The sequence below is a fragment of the Schistocerca serialis genome, chromosome 4 (genome assembly GCF_023864345.2).
Source record: "Schistocerca serialis cubense isolate TAMUIC-IGC-003099 chromosome 4, iqSchSeri2.2, whole genome shotgun sequence".
NCBI classification, from domain to species: domain Eukaryota; kingdom Metazoa; phylum Arthropoda; class Insecta; order Orthoptera; family Acrididae; genus Schistocerca; species Schistocerca serialis.
Genome location: NC_064641.1, coordinates 60,587,917 through 60,608,210, shown reverse-complemented (window position 1 = coordinate 60,608,210; position 20,294 = coordinate 60,587,917). Strand labels below are relative to the sequence as shown.

Genomic DNA, 20,294 nt, shown 5'->3' with positions numbered 1-20,294 from the left:
GTGCCCAGACCGGGACTCAAACCCGGGATCTCTTGCTTACATAGCAGACGCTCTATCCATCTGAGCCACCGAGGGCACAGAGGAGAGTGCGACTGCAGGGACTATCTCGCACACACCTCCCACGCCTTTCGGACATGTCCGAAAGCACAGACACCACATCCATATATGTTGTATCTTGGTCACTGTTTACACATTTTGAGGAACCTTAATTTTCCGCAGTGACTTTTTCTCTTTTCAGGAAAAGACTGCAGCATGAAAAAATTGAATGCCATCTTTTAAAAATGGACTAAGAAAATATTTTAACTGCTGTAACATGGTCAGTGCGCACGTCGGAAAATTTGCTAAGGTAGAACATATTTCCCCTACTAGAATCACAGAAGTGCACAAACAGGCGTAGGTGTGTTAATTGGCAGTTATTTCGTGAAATAAGAGACGCGCTTTTGGCCAGGAGTGTCTGTTTATTATGCGCTACAAGGCTAATTTGACAAGTACAGAAAGCGAGAGCCGGGTCCTTGAAGAGTCCGTCGCGGGCGTCGGTGAGCAGTGGCGGGTGAGGGGCGGCGCCGCCTCAGCCCAGCAGGTAGTACCCGTACGGGTAGTACGAGTAGGCGTACGGGTAGTAGAACTGCTCGCTGGCGCGCAGCGACTCGCGGGGGGCGGCGGGGGCGGCGGGGGCGGCCGGCATGGGGCCGGGCAGCGGCAGCGGCAGCGGGACGCACAGCGCCACGCCCACCAGCGCCGCCACCAGCACCAACAGCGTCTGCAACACCACGGCAATGTCAGACTCCTGCTCCACTACTGGCGTCTGCCCCACACTCTCCGCCATCAACAACAAGTAGCAACAGAATATAAATTATCAACTTGAGCGTATTACACGGCGCAATTCAAACGGCGCAGTCCCCTTCTCCTCTTTTGTTGAATTTATATATCGAATATAGAGAGAAGAAAATAAAAGAAAGACGATTAAAATGAATGGATATCCACGATATCTGAATCCTTTTTGCACTTTAAGTACTTTGTAGGATTTACAGAAGTCATATGTCGTTTATTTTTCAGTCGGAATTGCTCTTTTTTTTCTATAACAGCCTGACTAGTTTCGATCTTCCTGTCTCATCTTCAGTCTGATTTACTCACATCAGCTACCCATCGTGTCTGTATCGGAATTAAACATCGGAACAGTTCGGATACAGACGCGACAGGTAGCTGACATAACTATATAGAACTAAAGACAATCCAGAGATATCTAAACTAGTCATACTGTTGTAAAAAACGTGCAACTGCGACGCAAATAAAACGATATGTAAAAAATTTTAAATAGCAATACAGTCACTGAATTCTCTCACGGAAAAGATATCTCCTATACCGAATTTCATAAGATGAGGTAGCTGTACACCCAAAGGGACTATAATGATAAGGACACTGTCCACAGAAGTATGCATGTTATTTCCATAACTTCGTAATGACATTACTATACTAGTGCAAGCGAAAAAGAGTTATAGTAGTAGCAGAAAACTGATGAAAATTGGATGAAACATAATGGAGAAAGTAAAGGAAATCTGCTATTTTGCAAGTAAAGACGGACGACGCAAGGGGAGGATAAGAAGCTGAATAGATTAGGAATAAAGAGCAGTCTCCTCCAAAATGAGTCTACTAGCATCTTACATAAGCCTTACCTAAGGAAGAAATTTCTGTGAATGTACGTTTGGAACCCGCAATGAATCATCTGCTGTGGAAAAATCGGAGATTAAGAGAATCGAAGCGCTTGAGGTGTCACTGAAGAACGCTGACAGTTAAGTAGACAGTTACGAAATGAGGAGGTCCTCTACGGAAACGGCGAGGAAATGACCATGTGGAAAACACTTAGTACAAAAAGGGGCAAAATGACAGTACAGGCATAAAGATATGAACGAATAACTCCCATGGTAGAATAATGAGGCGTACCGAGCAAAAATTGTAGGGAGAAATATATCCAATAAACGATCCACGATGAGGTGTGCCCTCACATGAAAAGGCTGGTACATAAGAGGTAGTCGTGACGAGCCGTATCAAACAAGCCAGAAGTCTGATGATGCGAAAGAAAAGTTAATCTCAGATGAGTTGTTCTGGTTGATGAGACGATACGTTGACATAAGGAAGTAATTTTTTATCTAGGAAGTTCCTAGATATGAAAGAGGATACGCAGGAAGATAAAGGGTGATACACTGTGTTGTGGTTCAAGGAGAAGTAAGAAATGCAGAAGGTCTGATTAAGGTACACGCGAAATGAGGAGGAGAAAGAGGAGTATGGATAACAGGAAACTTGGAGATAAGAAAAGGAAAGGAATCCTACTCAGCAAGCCATATTTCTGTATATTGTGGTGACTATTTCTTGTACTGTGTTTTGCTCCCTTTCCTCTCCCAGTCGCTAACAGTCTAAGTGGATAATTAATGTCAGCAAGCCTCAGTTTGAGCGTAAATTTCTCTGCCTTTCAACTCAGTATTATTTTGCGCACTTAGGAGGAAGCAGAAAACAGTATAACAGAAGTACGATTTGTTCTGAATAGGAAGGTAGGTCGGAGAGCGAGTTACTTTGAACTGCTCAGTGATAAGAGTGCTACAACAATAGATAAAATATATATGCCGACATCGCAAACAGATGAAGAGTCAGAGAAGGTAGCTGAGGATATTGAACGGGTAATTCGGCAGAATAGACGAAAATCCAACAATAACTGGGGACTGAAACTCGGTAGTAGGGGAAGGAATTGAAAAATGTGTTAAGGGAGAGTATGGGTTTGGTATCAGGAATGCGACAGGAGAAAGATTAATTGAGTTACGCAATAAATTTCAGGTAGTAACAGCGAATACATTGTTCAAAAATCCAAGATGAGGAAGTATACTTGATACAGGACTGGAGATAGAGGAAGATTCCAGATGGATTATATCGTGGTGAAACAGAGATTCTGGAATCAGATTTTGGAACCGACGAACAGATGTAGACTCGAGTCGTAATTTAGGAATGATGAAGAGTAGGCTGAAGTTTCAGAGACTCGTCCCGAAGAATCAGTGTGCAAAGGTGTATAATACTAAAGTACTGGGGAATGATGAGATTCGTTTTAAGCACTGAGGCTACAGTTACAGCGATAATAAATACCACAGTAAGCAGGTCAGTAAGCAGGTCAGCTGAAGAGGAATGGAAGTATCTAAAAATGGCAGTTGCAAAAGGTGGAGACTCTAAGACAGGTACAAGAAAGGTAACAGCGTCAAAACCTTGGGCAAGGAAAGAAGTGTTTCAGTTGATCGAAAGGTTGATTGAAAGGGTAATACAGTACGTACAGGGAGATGAAAATCTGGTAGTCATGGAGTACTGGAATGCAGTTGTAGAGGAAGGTGTAGAAGAAAAGGTTACAGCAGAATATGGGCTGGGGAAAAGGAATAAGAGAGGAGAAAGACTTTTGAGTTCTGTAATAAATTTCAGGTAGTAATTGTAAATACTCTGTTCAAGAATCACAAGAGGAGGAGGTGTATTTGGAAAAGACCGGATAATACGGAAAGATTTCAGTTGGATTAAATATAGCCAGACAGAGATGCGCAAGGAAATGAGATACGGAAGGAGTAACGGAAGGAGTAACGAGATACCCTGAAGTTCTCTCAGGTTATAAATGCAGCAATAAGGAATAGCTCAGTAGGCAGTACAGTTGAAGAGGAATGGACTCTCTACAAAAGGTCAATTACAGAAGTTGGAAAGAAAAACATAGGTACAAAGAAGTAACTGCGAAGAAATCATGTGTAACAGAAGCGGTACTTCAGCTAATCGATGAAAGAAGGCAGTACAAACTTTTCGGGGAAATTTAGAAATACCGTAATATAAGTCACTTAGCAAAAACAGGAAGCCAAGAAGAAACGGCAGCAGAAAAGACGTGAAGAAGTCGAAAAAGAAATGGTCGTCGGAGGGAGTAAATCACCATACAGAAAGTCAAAACAGTCTTCAGTGAAACTGAAAGCAGATGCGTGAACATTACGAGTGCAACAGGAACTCCACTGTTATTTGCAGAGGAGAGCGGATAGGTGGAAAGAGAACACTGAATGCCTCTGCGAGGCGGAGGCCTTTGACGATGTGATTAAGGAGAAACTAGAGTGCGTATGGAAGAAGCTCATCGTAACGTTTGAGATGCGGTGCTATAGAAAGGTAATGAAAGTTAGGTAGGCGAAGGATGCATAAGTGTGCAGCTGCGACAATGTCGCAAGATTACAAATTGAAAAAGCAACATTGTAACTGACGGTTTTATGTTTAAGATGACTAGCAAATATGCAAGAGTTCAATACGTCTGTGGTAGGACGGAAATTTGGTGAGGACGACAGAGGATTCTCGTTGGCGAGGATAAATGGATGAGGCAATTAAGTAAGATGTGATGTATGACGTTCAAGGATATATAAGCGTTAAATTTTTTGAGAGAGCAAATACGGGTGAAATGGACTGTACTGACAGTGAAGTGGATACAGATTTCAGAGATGTGGAGAGCGGGCGAAGGATGCAGTGTGTGTGTTCGGCTTCGAGGTTTGGTCGATTATTGGCGTTATTGGGGTTGATTTGTGGGTGAGATGCATTCGCACTGGCTTTCTGTCGAGTTTTAGGCTCCAACTGCAACAGTGTACTACGTATACGCATTCTCAAGAAGTGAAATCTTACTCTCCATTATTACAGCCAAAGTGTTAATGCTAGTAATTTTATTGGTGTAAGGTCGGTTGGTTCTAAAATTAAGTAGTAGTTTCTTGGTACACGTCTAAAAGTAACAACAATGTCCGTTTTAATGTAATCGGATATTCCTCGACTACAAACGCCAGATATGCTAGGCGTTCTGCGTTCTCTGCCTGGACCATGTTTTCCTTTTCCTTCTTCTTCTACAGAACTCGAGACGAAACGACGCATGGTTAGTGCAAGTAGACATTAACAGCGTCAAGACTGTTCCGAGTCATCTGACCACATAGAATAGACCACTTCATTGTTCTGTGATAAAAAGGACTTCTTACTCAATTTCTAACTTACAGTGACAATATACCGTGAATTGACTATATCATTAAAGTCCAGTCCATCACTATACTCAATTTCGTGCAAGATCAAATACTTTTTAACTGAAAAAAATGTAGCATTAACGTCTGTATTCCATACGTAGTGTTGTGCTTGAGCATAGGTGAATTCCGCAATGCGTTCTTGGTAAGATATGAAGGGAACCAGTGTGACATTGACTTTCACCAACTTGGCAGTGAAGTATTGTAGAGTGTGCTTATACAGTGAAGTGCTGCGTTTGCGTTGAGCCTATGGATGAGTATAAAACTGTAGTGGTTTGCGGAGTATATAGTAGATGAAGTCATAAAGTCAATTGATGGTGATGTCTTTTTATTAAGAACAACTGGAAACATAGGCTGACTGAGCGGCAGAGCCGGTCGGAGAGGCCGTGCGATTCTAGGCGCTACAGTTTGAAACCCAGCGACCGCTACGGTCGCAGGTTCGAATCCTGCCTCGGGCATGGATGTGTGTGATGTCCTTAAGCTAGTTAGGTTTAATTAGTTCTAAGTTCTAGGCGACTGATGACCTTAGAAGTTAAGTCGCATAGTGCTCAGAGCCATTTGAACCATTTTTTGAGCGGCAGATATAAACGTAAGATCAAAAATAGTCTTGCAGTTGCAAAATTAATTAGTTTACTATACAGAGCATCCAACGCCTGTGGAACGGGAAGTGGGTATTGACAGGTTTGATTTATGGCAGTGAGATATGGACTTTTACGCAAAACAGATCAAACATCGAGGATTTCTCTCTGAGAAATGAGAGCTGCATGATGGGTATTACTGGGAGAGAGAGGGATATACTGTTACCTAATGGACAAAATACAAACATATGGAATGTCACACAAGTCTTGTGATTGGGTTAAAAATATCCTAGAATTAGAACACAACATCTCATTCTTAACGAAGAGCAATCTTGAAACGTCAAAGTAACTTCGCCCGTGTCCCAATAGATTGCTGTAGAAACATTAATGTTCGCAATATACAGTATATAAATTACGAATTAGATGACGCCGACAACTGCATGATGTTTTCTGCTAATGATGCTGCGGTATACAGAGAATCGCAACGCTAGGAAACTGTAGCGAAACATAGAAGGACTTCCAGGGGATAGACCTTTGGTGCAGGAATTGGAAGTTGACCCTCATCATAAACGTAACGCATCGCATACAAACAGGCAGGAAGACACTCTATTGTATGATCACACAATTGCCGAACAGTTACTGGATGCAGTCACATCAATTAGATACCTGAGAGTAAGAGTACGGAGCGATTTAAGGAGCGACGACCATTTAAAACCGATCGCAGTTTAGGCAGATGCCAGTCTGAGACTCATTGGAAGAATCCTCAGGACGTATAGTCGACACACAAACTGAACGCTAAGTCTGTCAAAAATGGCTCAAAGGACTCTAAGCACTATGGAACTTAACGTCTGAAGTCATCAGTCCCCTAGACTTAGAACTACTTAAACCTAACTAACCTAAGGACATCACACACACATCCATGGCCGTAAGTCTGTCATTGCAAGATTACTCTATTAAGGAGAAACCTGACTTAGAGGGAATTTAAGTAATAATGAGAAGCGTTATAACATATTCACGCAATGCACCCTGGATCAAGATGTATCCAATATACCAGTTTAACGCAGCTACTATATGCTTTTAATTAATGACTTGGAACGGAATCCTGACTGCATTAAAAATGGGAGAAAACGAAGAAAAGAGCTCCTTATATTCACAGTTATGAATAAAAAGCAAAGAAAGAGATTCAAATGGCCAAACTGAAAATTTCGTATTAGAAATCCCTTCGCTGCTAAAACTCTTGTTCAGGAGTTTCTGCAAATTGCAAACTTACAGTGATGTGCCAGACATTGAAACTGGTTATAACGTGCTTGGAGGAAGATGAACATATCTTAACCAGCATAAGTATAGAACCAGATGAACAAATCAACCAGATTCAAATGAAGAAAGGATTGGAATAGTTTACTGCCATTCAGAACAGAATGTTTTAAAAATGCCTTAAAAGTATAATAACAATAATATCAGGTCTACAACTTTGCTTTCGCCGATTGCAATAGATGGCAATAGTGGCAAGTGCTAATGCAGATGGTACGTCGCAAGTGTCATACAATTAGCGTAGGCGTTTGTAAACATAACGCCATCAAAATATTAGCTAATTTATGATTGCATTATAAAATTATTCTCGATGGAGTAAGTCAACTTAAGAGACAAATTCTCGTGATTCGCGTTAAGTTTTAATTTTCTGCTTTGTTGTTGTGGTCTTCAGTCCAGAGACTGCTTTAACATTGATAAATCTGCGGCTGAGGCTCATAAAATTCTGGGTAAGACCTGTGGTGAGCCATATATTAGTGAAAGAACGTACAGAGAATGGTATCAGTGCTTCAAGAAACTTGATTTTGATGTGGAAGACTGGCACAGAGGTAGAAGAGATAAGGTATTCGAAGCTACTGAAACCGACGGACAACAACGGAGATCATTAGCGAAAGCAGTTGTTGCGTTTGAGCTGATCACTGAAAGCTACAGACATGAAAAGGTGATTTTTCAGCATGACAGTGCTCGCCCTATGGTGCAAAAACCTATCAAAACATCCTTGTAAACATTTCAATGGGAAGTTCTACCACCCCCGCCATATTCTGCAGACATTGCTCCGGTGATAAGAACAAGTTCAAAATTGGATCGATTCGTGGATCTCCGCAAAACACCCCTAATTTTCCGCCGTAGAATTAGTATGCCGCCCGAACGATGGGAGAAAGTAATGGCTTTTGAATCGTAAGGGTTTCGTAAGTATTTCACAATAAAGCCTTGAAATTCGAGAGAAAGCGGCGGACGCAAAAGTCGTGGACTCAGTAATAATAATATTTTAAAAAGTGCATCAGTCTGAGCTATTACCAAGGAAGACTGATAGAAGAAATCGTGAAGATCCGAACAAGAACAACGGCTTTCATTATACGTACGTTCGTTTAGATCAGTGGTGCATGACCGGTCGGACCAGATCTTCCGGTCATAAGAGCAAGTGCAGAATTGGATCGATTCGTGGATCTCCTCAAAAGACTCTTGCTTTTAAATTCCGAGATCGTACGTTCCTAGAAGCATCAGCAAATATAACGCTTCCTCCTAGATATATCTCTCGAAAAGACTATGGAGATAGAAAGGTTTGAGCACATACGAAAGCTTATCAGCAATCATTCTTACCCCGCACCATTCACGATTGGAAAAGAAAGGGGAGGAAATGACAGTAGAACACAAAGTACCCTCCCCCACACACCATAAAATGGCGTTTGGAATATACATATCGATGCAGACATATTACGACAAAACAAATAGAGACGCATACAGGTAGCAAACCAGTAGGAATACATATGAGCATTTAAAACGGAAAAAAGGGAAGCAGTTGGGCAAGAGGACATGACGGTGACAAAAAGAAAAGATAGGCACTTGAAAAGAGAAAGAAAATAAAGTGTGGTTGAGGTGAAGCAAATCCAAGAGTTGGCTGGTTGATGACCAGTCGCAAATTAACTGAGACGTCAAAACAGCGTACAACTGTTGATGCAAGTACTGCGAGAATCAGCATTTCCAGTTACTGGAGGCGGGTGGAGAGCGATCAGTGCAGAGACCAGTACTCACCAGAGTCCTCATCTCGAGACTGGAAGAGCCGCTCGTGCAGAGGGGTCGGACTGTACGTGGGATGGGCGCCGTCCTCTCTTATATAGTCGCATCTGCCGGGGCAGCACGTGGGGCGACTGCCGATGGCGATGGCGAGCGGCGATGAGACTCCTGCGGGGAATTTCGCGAGCGCCAAGGCCGCGAGCCTTCACGCCCCACGAGCTCTGCTGGACGCACGCCGCTGCACGCCGCGCTCTGGTCGTGACCTGCCCGCTGCGCCGTCTTTCCGTCCCAACCAGCAAGTCCCCACACAACTTTTTGGCAGGTTAGAACTGCGTGCTGGGCCGAGACTCGAAGCAGAGCACTTGCCTCTCACGCACATAGATTGTAGTAAGTGAGCTCTCCGTATATAAGCTCATCGCCGGCCCCTGCGCCCGAGCGATTCTAGGCGCTTCAGTCTGGAACCGCGCGACCGCTACGGTCGCAGGTTCGAATCCTGCCTCAGGCATGGATGTGTGTGATACCCTTAGGTTAGGTTTAAGTAGTTCTCAGTTCTAGGTGACTGATGACCTCAGATGTTGAGTCCCATAGCGTTCAGATCCATTTTTATATAAGCTCACCGTCCAGAACTGTAGACACCCTATTACAACAGAGCACTGGTCACGATGGAGCACTGTAAATGGTGTAGAACTGGTTCCAGATATTAATCTGAAGAGCCGTCGCTAACATAAGTCATGATAGCGAAGTAATGTACAGAGGGCCCGAAAGTCCGTTAAGATTTGAAAATATACTAACTCAGGAAATAATGTAGTAGGAAGCCGCCGCGGTTAGAATTTGAAAAAAACATTGTGCGATGTTCCATCAGATGAGAGGGAAAGATAACGGAATATTTTCGATAAAATGTTCAGAAGCCAGTAAACAGTGTAATGCACTAAAAGCCGAAAACGTTCTCAAATAAAATAAAATTTAAAATATATGTAAAAAAGGAAAAAAAAGGCCTCACGCGATGTCCTATACAACACGTCACCTCGAGAACAACAGCCGAGAAGTATTCAACAGCAAACAACCGGCTTACTCTCACAAAGAGTACACATATCTGTATAAATAGACACCAGATTACCTTGTTAGATATGCGGCGCCATTCACGCACATTAAAACAGGGTCATGCCTAGGTAAGTGCATCGCGCAGCAAAAACTGCTGCCTATTTATGTAGATATACGTACTTCTCGTGAGACTAAGGCGGCTGTTTGTTGTTGAATACTTCTTGGATATTCTCGAGATAATGTGTTGTATAGAACGCCGCGCGGGGCCTTTTTTAAGAAAAAAAAGACAAGGACAGCTGTCTACTAGGATTTCCTGTGCTTTAGGAGCATCTCCCGTGTATTTAACATCTTGTACATCATTATGTTGTTTTTCATATATTTTAAATTTTGTTTGAGTATGTTCTCGGCTTTTAGTGTATTACTCTGTTTATTGGCTTCTGAACATTTTATCGGCCATATTCCGACATATTTCACTTTTATCTTATGGGACACCGCACAATGTGTTTTTGAAATTCTGACCACGGCGGTTTCCTGTTGATGTTGATGACTGTTGATGACTGGAAACATGTTGCCTGGTCGGACGAGTCTCTTTTCAAATTGTATCGAGAGGATGACCGTGTACGGAGATAGAGACAACCTCACGAATCCATGGACCCTGCATGTCAGCGGCGGACTGTTCAAGCTGGTGGAGGCTCTGTAATAGTGTGCAGGGCGTGTGCTGTGGGAGTAATATGGGACCCCTGATACGTGTTGATACGACTCTGACAGGTGGCCTATATGTAAGCATCCTGTCTGTTCACCTGCACCCATTCATGTCGATTGTGCATTCCGACGAACGTGGGCAATTCCAGCAGAACAATGCAACAACCAGCACGTCCAAAACTGCTGCAGGGTGGCTCCAGGAACGCTCTTCTGAGTTTAAGCACTTCCGCTGGCCACTAAACTCTCCAGGCGTGAACATTATTGAGCATATCTGGGATGTCTTGCAACGCACTGTTCAGAAGAGATCTCCACCCCCTCGTTCTTTTACGGATTTATGGACAGCACTGCAGGAATCATGGTGTCACTTCCCTCCAGCGTCTACTTCAGACATTAATCGAGTGTTGCGGTATTTTTTCCTGCTCACAGGGGCCTTACACTATTTTAGGCAGGTGTGTCAGTTTTTTTGGCTGTTCAGTGTATTTACTATGGGTATTCTTACTTACAAGGGAACCTCCCCATCGCAACCCCCTCAGATTGAGTTATAAGTTGGCGCAGTGGATAGGCCTTGATAAACTGAACACAGATCAATTGAGAAAACAGGAAGAAGTTGTGTGTAACTGTGAAAAAACAAGCAAAATATACAAACTGAGTAGTCCATGGGTCACATAAGCAACATAATGGAGAATGTGAGATTAGGAGCGCCGTGGTCTCGTGGTAGCGCGAGCAGCTGTTGAACGAGAGGTCCATGGTTCAAATCTTCCCTCGACTGAAAATTTTACTTTCTTTATTTTGCATAGTTATTATCTGTTCGTTCGTTCATTGACATCTCTGTTCACTGTAATAAGTTTAGTGTCTGTGTTTTGCGACCGCATCGCAAAACCGTGCGATTAGTAGACGAAAGGACATGCCTCTCCAATGGGAACAGAAAACATTTGATCGCAAGGTCATAGGTCAACTGATTCCGCCACAGGAAAACACATCTGATATATTCTATACGACACTGGTGACGGCATGTGCGTCACATGACAGGAATATGTTGTCGACCCACCTAACTTGTACAGTTGGCGAATGGGTAAACAGATTCTTCTACCTTGCCCGATTTAGGTTTTCTTGTGGATGTCATAATCACTCCCAAAAAAGTGATGAAAACATAAGAGTTTGTCACATAAACTGAAAATAAAAAATTAAACTTTTCACTCGATGGAAGATTTGAACGAAGGACCTTTTTTTTTTTTATTTACTGTTTTAATACATTCTTAATGTGGTTTTACTTTATACCACAACAAAAATAAATGTATCTAGCACCGCATCGTGCTCTGAGAAAAAGAAAACAATATCTCGGCACGTTCCTACACCGAGGTAATGTATATGGGGAAAACGAAAAAAAAAGTGCTTCATACAGGATACAGAAGGGTGTGTCGCTACTCTCCTTACGCTTCATCATCCAGGTACGTCTTCACGTATATCATGTTATTCCACCGAGAATCGAACTTACTCATGTCAGCTCACTCAATGGGTATCTTCTCCTACCTGTTGATGATCCAGCTGCGCGGAGGGTCGCGTAGGGCACTCCCTAAGTAATTAGAAAAATACTGTCTGTATTTTGGGTTCCGTACGATCTTGCAATGACGTTCTTGTAGGTAGTTCCAAAAGTCTAATACATCTTTAGGTCCATCATGAAATAAGTAGTGTACCGCATGCGCACGGATCCACGTGACAGCGTTGGTCTTGGCGCGCGGGAAATACTGTTGATCCGGAAATAGTAGAAACCGAGGTGTAATGTGTTCCGGAGTCACTCGTAGAAAATACGACAAAATTTGTCGCACCAAGAGCCATACGTCTTCTGCCGCGCCACATGTGAGACGGTGTTCGTCCGTGTCTGGTATCCCGCAGTCTACGCAGAGAGGCGATTCCGCCATGTTTATCTTGTGGAGGCGTGATCGGGTGATCTGTTTACCATTGACTGTGATGTACCATGTGGATCGGACGGCTGTGTCCAGTGGAATCGCGTGAATCGTCTTCCACACCACCTTCCAATTAACTTGGGGCTTTTCGTCTCCACGATGTTTGGTGGGCGCCTCTGCTGTAGGACATGATATATATCCCTCGCCGACGCCTGTTTCGTCGGTGGTACTGCGATATGGAAATAGCTGTGTTCAATGTAAAAGTTCCTGAAGTAGTAGAAGGTTGGGGGTATGTCTTGCGTCGTCAGTGGGGGCATAATGGACGGCGGAGCTAAGGACTCCAACAACAAACCTGTCAAACTTTCCGGGTGGTGGCGCCACAGCTTGATGTGTGAGCTGACATACAGGGACACAGCTCTGTCGTGGACATGGACTAGGCTAAGACCTCCCCTTTCTGGGGGGAGGGTCAGTGACTCATAACTGACTTTGAAGAGCATGCCTGTACTGACGTAGGCTCCGAATGCCGCTAATAGACGTCGAGCCATCAGTAACGGTATTGGGAGAACACGCGCTATGTGTGGAAGGCGCGATGCGAGGGAAACATTAACGAAGTGTGTCCTTTGGAGAATGTCGAGGGTCCGCAGACGAAGGTTGAAGATCTGGACCCGAATTTGTTGTAATAAGCGGCGGTAGTTAAGAGCCGCGGTGCGCCGTATGTCGTCGTGAAACTCTATTCCGAGACATTTGATAGTGCCACGAAGCTGTAGGGGTTCGACACACGCTGGGGTCAACCCGTCTCCTATGGCCATGGCGACCGATTTGGCGACGTTGAGACAGCTGCCGGAAGCCACACCGTACGTGGTAATCCATTCTAGTGCTCTGTTGACATCATCGCGATTGCGGAACACGAGAACCAGGTCGTCTGCATTTGCTGTACAGCGAAATGTGACGTCACGTAGGGTAAGACCGGTGAGGCGTTGACGGAGACCACAGAGGAGCGGTTCCAGTGCCAGAGCATATAGTAACGTCGACAAGGGGCAGCCTTGACGGACGGAGCGGAAAATCGGGAGGGACTGCGAGAGACGCCCGTTAACGAGCACTTTGGAAATCGCTCCTCGGAGTAGGCGCATCGCGACGTCTGTGAATTGCTGTGGGTACTGCATGTGCTGGAGAACGGACGTTAGGTATGCGTGATCCACTCGATCAAACGCTTGGCTAAAATCTAGTGATGCCAGCGCTCCCGGGACGCGGCGTGCCCTGGCTAGGGCTGTTAAGTCACGGTATCGACACAGTGCTGTGTGGATGTTGTTGATACCCCCTAGGGAAGTCTGATCTGGCGAGATGACGTAAGGTAGGGTCGGTCGTAGACGGTTTGCTAATAGTCTGGTGAATATCTTCATGTCGCAGTTGACGAGTGTTAGCGGGCGGTAATCTTGTATTCGAGCCCCACCTTTAGGCTTGTGAACCGGTATAATTATTCCTTCGACGAAGGTCGCAGGGAGCGGCACCGCGGGGGACATAAGCTCCCGACAGATGGCTGTTAACTTGGGAGCCAGTAAATACTGAAAAGTTCTATAAAACTCCACAGGGAGCCCGTCGGGACCAGGAGACTTATTCGCCGCTCCTTTAAAAAATGGTTCAAATGGCTCTGAGCACTATGGGACTTATCCTTTCGTTCCGCAGCTGCTCACGTTACCACGAGACCACGACGCTCCGGCGTTCTCATCGTCCTTAATGTTGCCTATCTTCCCTTGAACTACTCAGTTTGTATGTTTTGCTTATTTTTTCATAGTTCCACACAACTTCTTCCTGTTTTCTCAATTGATCTGTGTTCAGTTTTTCAAGACCTATCCACTGTGCCAACTTATAACTAAATCTGAGGGGGGGGGGGGTGCGATGGGGAGGTTCCCTTGTTAGTCTATCATACGAATTTAGTGTCCATTCTTCATTTATGGAAGGCTTTGTCACTTTTAGTCCGCAATGGGGGTACACTGTCGGCAGCTGAGCCGTATTGTTATATTCGTTTCTGTGAAGCCATATTGTGTGGGTCCAACCGCCAGAACTGCAGTGTTTCCGTCGCGCCGGCTGACGGGAGTAAGCGCGCACCTTGCGTCGTCCCACTGTTTGTCCGTAGTGGTCTGGTGTACAATAACGATTTCTCCCAAGTGATACGACGGGTCATCTGCGCCGAACGACCCGAAGAAGACGCCAGAACTGGTACATACACTCTAAATCTTCATATGGTAGGTTCGCCACACGATTATCGGCAGTTTTCGCCCCTTCCCAACTGTTGTGGTGTACAGGGTACACTTCGTCGTACACACCTTGCGGATCGTATCACTGAAGTCTACGCTCCGTAATTTGAACCGTTTAACACATTTTTAATACGAAGAAGTAAAACACTTCAGAGTCATGTCACAATTTCAATGTATTGTCCCAATTTCTTCTAGAGGCATAAAAATCGTTCCACATTTTCTGTGCACGTTTACACCACTTTCACATACAAATCCATTACAATACAGTTTTCGGTACATGTTTACTCTAAAATACACATTACTATAATACGAGGACTATCCACAAAGTACATTACGTTTTGGAATTAAAAATAAATAAAGTATTGGAATTTTTTTTTATTACATACAGATGAAAGCCACACTTAAATACTACTTTTCTACATAGTTGCCATTTAAATTAAGGCACTTATTGTAGCGATGGACGAGCTTGGAAATTCCTTCGTCGTAAAATTCGGCCGCCTGCGCCTTCAACAACGTGGTTACCTCTTCTTGAAGCTGCGCGTCGTCATCAAAACGCTGCATAGCCAACCACTTCTTCATTGCTGGGAATAAGTGGAAGTCGCTCGGTGCCAGGTCGGGACTGTACGGCGGATGAGGAAACAACTCCCACTTAAAAGATTCGAGAACTTCACGAGTGGCATTTGCCGTGTGGGCCCGGGCGTTGTCGCGAATCAGCAAGATCTTCCCCTGCGCTTATTTTGTATTGCTCTTCTGAGGTTGTGCAGAGTTTGGCAATACCTTTGAGAGTTTATTGTAGTGCCTCTTTCTAGGAAATCCACAAAAATCACACCTTTTCTGTCCCAAAAGACAGTCGCCACGTGGTTGAAGGCGCAGGCGGCCGAATTTTACGACGAAGGAATTTCCAAGCTCGTCCATCGCTACGATAAGTGCCTTAATTTAAATGGCAACTATGTAGAAAATTAGTATTTAAGTGTGGCTTTCATCTGTATATAATTAAAAAAATTTCCAATACTTTATTTATTTTTAATTCCAAAACGTAATGTACTTTGTGGATAGCCCCCCTATTACTGTATACACTTTGAACCTAAATATTTTGAAACCAACATTTTTAATGAAGGGCAGGGCTTTCCACGAACCTGTTTTCTTTATATTACATTGTTTTAAGGACAGAAGGAAATGCGAAAGTTTACTTAAGGTAATTCGTGGTTCTTTCCTATTTCAGGCGAAAGCACATATCTTATTCTGTCAATTCCCCACTATATATCACGACTGTCATCAGAATTCCATCATATCTGCGCCTATAACTACATTCAGCAGCATCTAAGAAAGGATTTCTACAGCATCTGCTTAGAAGTTGCGATAGTTGGATGTGTCAGACTGTACATTTCAGTAGACTGATTACGCTACTAAGAAAATAATATTTTGTAGAAAGACAAAGGAAAAAAAGTAATATAGTGTAACATAATCTTAAAGGTAGTCTACGATGTATTATGTACATATTTACATGGACAAGTTCCATAAGAAATTGGCACTGTGTCCTCCTGCATTGTCACAATTTCGTTGTTTCTATTTACAAAGGATATGATTTGCGCTGTCTCAGTTAGACTGTTCCATTCTTATAGGCACAAATGTTAATTCTTATTTGTTTATTATTGTACAAGTGAATATTTGTCCTGAGTCAGGTTTACCTTAATTATCCTTACTACAATAGATATTTACAGAGTTACGCCATTGCTTATTTGGCACATTTCGTTGAAGCAAATATCTAATTCATTTTCGTAAATTATGTGTGTTTGACTCTCCTACTAAGCTGATATTTTTGTATGATAACAGTATACAACTGAACTCGTGTAATGTAACAAACAGTGCAAGACAAGAATGTATCTCATGTTATTCCTTGGACGTTCGTAGGTGTTTATTGTACCACAGTGCATTATATAAATATGCAAATGATAGAGTCCGTGTGAGGGGAGACAAGGTTCTTTGTTAGAATTTATTTTCTACTCTGATGAACATTAGCAAGTGATTTACAATTCAATGCTTTCGTGACCCACTGCGAGTGTCATTTCTTGCGTCGTTCGTTTATCACTCTCTCATTACCATTGTTGTTACAGCAGAGTACACTTCTATGAGTATTCACACGTACTTCGTCATATTTCTTGTCAGTGGGGTCCTCCTCGTACTTACCACCGTAATTATACCTACTTCCTAAAAGAAAATCATTTGCATCATTTCCTTAAACCCTTTTATCCCTTAATAAAAAGACTGAATGCTTAACCACCCATAAGTTAAGCAGCGCAATATGCACAATTCAAACATCTTTTAGCAGAGGAGCTCATGACGTGTTACTTCTCATATCCATGAAATATTACCATCATGTCCCACAGAGCCCACCACCACTAAAATTATAGTTATTCCATTAAAACTTGTAATTATGAGTTCTCGCGTTGTTCTTCATGTTGTAAGCTTCTATTACCCAACATACTGTATTCTTCATGATTAAACTTACCTTCTGATGATGTTATTCTGCAAATTAAATCACTTGTCTTACGTGGTATTAAACGTGCTGTCTTGTTCATAGTGGTCATTGACGCTCTTTCTCTGTCCAAGTAGCATCTTGCCAGGGTACCTTTTGTTACATTCATTGTCTATAAAGTTTTTGCAAATATTTGTATATAGAGTAGATTTAATTAGCTTGTAACATAGTGTAGTTCCCATTTCGTGTAGAACAGTTCTTTTGTAGCTAATCACATTTTGTAGTTAGTAAATGTAGGTAGTTCTTTCACTGTGTACATATTGTCTACGTACTTCTCCTTTCCTTCTCTTCCTATTTTTTGTTATCTTCAAGCTTACTGCTAATATTTAAATCTGAGCAGTTTTTATATCCTCTATCTCTTGTTATATTAACCACTTTGCTTGGCCTTTGAGTTCTGTCTCTCATCGGCGGTTAATACTAGCATATAATTGTTCAAAATGTGTGTGAAATCTTATGGGACTTAACTGCTAAGGTCATCAGTTCCTAAGCTTACACACTACTTAACCTAAATTATCCTAAGAACAAACACACACACCCACGCCCGAGGGAGGACTCGAACCTCCGCCGGGACCAGCCGCACAGTCCATGACTGCAGCGCCTGAGACCGCTCGGCTGATCCCGCGCGGCAAGCACATAATTTTTTCCAAGTCTTTGTGCGGGTACAATCCATATATTTTCCCGATATTACCACACGCCAAGACGTAACATCCCAGGTATGGAATGTTGATTATGACATACGGTCAAGAATACAATAACTACCATTCATGATTTAGAGCATATACGTAAGAGTACTTCCTGGTCTACATGGAAGGTACTCTCACGTCCTAACCTTTTGCCGTACACTTTCTTCCTAGCTGCAGTTCTTTCGTTGAGAGCTACTAATGCTGGTCGTATTTTTTCTAACTCGTTGTGAGGAATACGTAGCAGTGGTTTTACCCACTCGTCTGAAAACATGTGGTAAACTATTAACAATTTGTTGTAAAGGAGTCAAATGTCCTGTCTATTTAGTTTGTTTATTTGGGATGTATGTACTGAAAAAGCTACACAATTCTTTAAATTCACGTTCCGTCAGACTAGCTTCAGGATAGAATCTTGAAACGAAAATATGTTTAACTTGTTGTTCCTTTAAAAAATTTCTCCATTTATTACTCAGAAAATTTGATTTGTTATTCATCATAGTCACTACCGGTTTACTGACTCTGGGTAAATAATCACTCATAATGCATCAAATAACAGGGGCTGAGGTCACTGCTTGGAGGTTGGCTATATGACAAAAATTTGATTTTCAGTGTTGCATATAATTATTGGCCGAATTTCAAACTTTAAAATACTGTTATAATCCACACATTAAGAGGTATCATCCGTGTTAAAGGTTTAACACAGTAATACAAGTATTACAATTAGAAATTATGTATTTGTCTTGAGACAGCGAGCAAATACCTACTCTATATCCACCCATTATTTGGGAACGAGGGAAGTTAGCAACATGCAATAAAATTTACAAGTGATTTCACATCTTTACGGATCTTTCTCTCGCTCGTACAACCACAAAATCTGGAAAGGAAAAGAACTCATCGCTTACTACTTTTTCGCTGTTCCTGCTGTAAAACTGTCATATCAGGCATGACGTTTCAATTTATTACGTCCTCACAATTATCTCTCTTCGCGAAACATTTTGCAAGTAGTGGCCACATATACCACTGCAAAATTAATCATCGTACGTCACATAGTTCAGGCGATGTGACTCGTAAATACTGAGATGCATGAAACGGAGCTCAAATTACCCAGACTACCCACATCTAGTGGCTAATAATGACAACACTTAGCGGCTTCCAACAAACTTTAAACATTATTTCGAACCGTATCTAAACTTCGTCTCGCATACGTGCTTAACGTCAAATATTTAACTCCTGAACTCATTTATAAAGCAACAAGGCTTATGAAGCTGTTTTGCACATACAAGTTCAGTTCTCTAACAATCGGAGGGGAGGGGTTTACTGGCTTGTGCTGACCACCCTTGAGAAAAAGAGACCTACGCATTTTGTAATGATTATGAAATGGAACTGGGAAACGCATATTTATTCGAATTGTTAGTTGATGGACGACGGAAGATCTTTACTGAACTTGAAGAGATAAGAAAAGAACGAGACGATTACCTAAAGGGAGATGAATAGATAATAGAAGCGAACAGGATGAACAGACGTCCGCATATCTCAAGAATGACTCTGATATTTTAGTGAGTTTCGATGTGGTCTCTCTCTTCACTCGTGTTCCTCTGTCTGATTCGTTGCGGTTAATTGAAGCCAGGTTTGGTGCTGATTTAACTAATCTCTTTAGGCATGTGTTGACATCCACTTATTTTTTATTTAATGACCAGTATTACGAGCAGACAGATGGAGTTGCGATGGGTAGTCCGTTGTCTCCTGTGATCTCAAATTTGTTTATGGAAGACTTCGAAGAACGTGCATTGGAGTCGGCGCCTTTAAAACCCGCCTGTTTCTATAGATACGTTGACGATACCTTCGTTGTTTGGCCTCACGGTAGGGAGAATTTGAATGTCTTTCTAGGACATCTGAACTCGATCCACCCGAACATTCGTTTTACGATGGAGGTGGAAAAGGATGGTTGCCTTCCCTTTCTCGACGTGTTGGTTAGGAGGAAGGATGATGGATCATTGGGACGCGCAGTCTACAGGAAACGTACTCACACCGACTTGTACTTACAAGCTAATAGTTGTCACCATTCGGCTCAGCGTGAAGGGGTACTTCGTACCTTGGTACACAGGGCACATATCGTTTCTGACGCTGAGACTTTGCCAGCTGAGCTGTCCCATCTTGAAGTTACATTTCGTCAAAATGGTTACAGTAATAGACAGATTGAACGTGCGTTGCGCTATCGACCAACTGTACATCAGATGATTGATGATAATTCTGAGTCAACACCTAAGTCTACTGCCTTCTTGCCTTACGTAGGAAACACGTCAAATAAGATCGGTCGTATTTTACGGAAATACGATGTGAAATGTGTTTTCCGACCTCCATCTAAAATTAGAGCACTTTTGAGTTCCGTTAAGGATGATCTTGGACTGCGTAAGGCGGGTGTATATCGTGTCCCTTGTAGCTGCGGCATGGCATATATTGGTCAAACTATCAGGACCGTGGAGGACAGATGTACTGAGCATAAACGCCACA

The 20,294-nt window shown here is 42.8% G+C and overlaps 1 long non-coding RNA gene across 1 annotated transcript; it reads right to left on the bottom strand.

Annotated features, from left to right (window-relative positions):
- Positions 1-438: 438 nt before the first annotated feature.
- LOC126473727 (uncharacterized) lies at positions 439-8,880 on the bottom strand. The gene is made up of 2 exons (XR_007586521.1): positions 8,684-8,880; positions 439-760 (listed from the first exon to the last, which is right to left on the bottom strand). It is a non-coding gene; the product is annotated as an uncharacterized LOC126473727 (long non-coding RNA).
- Positions 8,881-20,294: the final 11,414 nt, after the last annotated feature.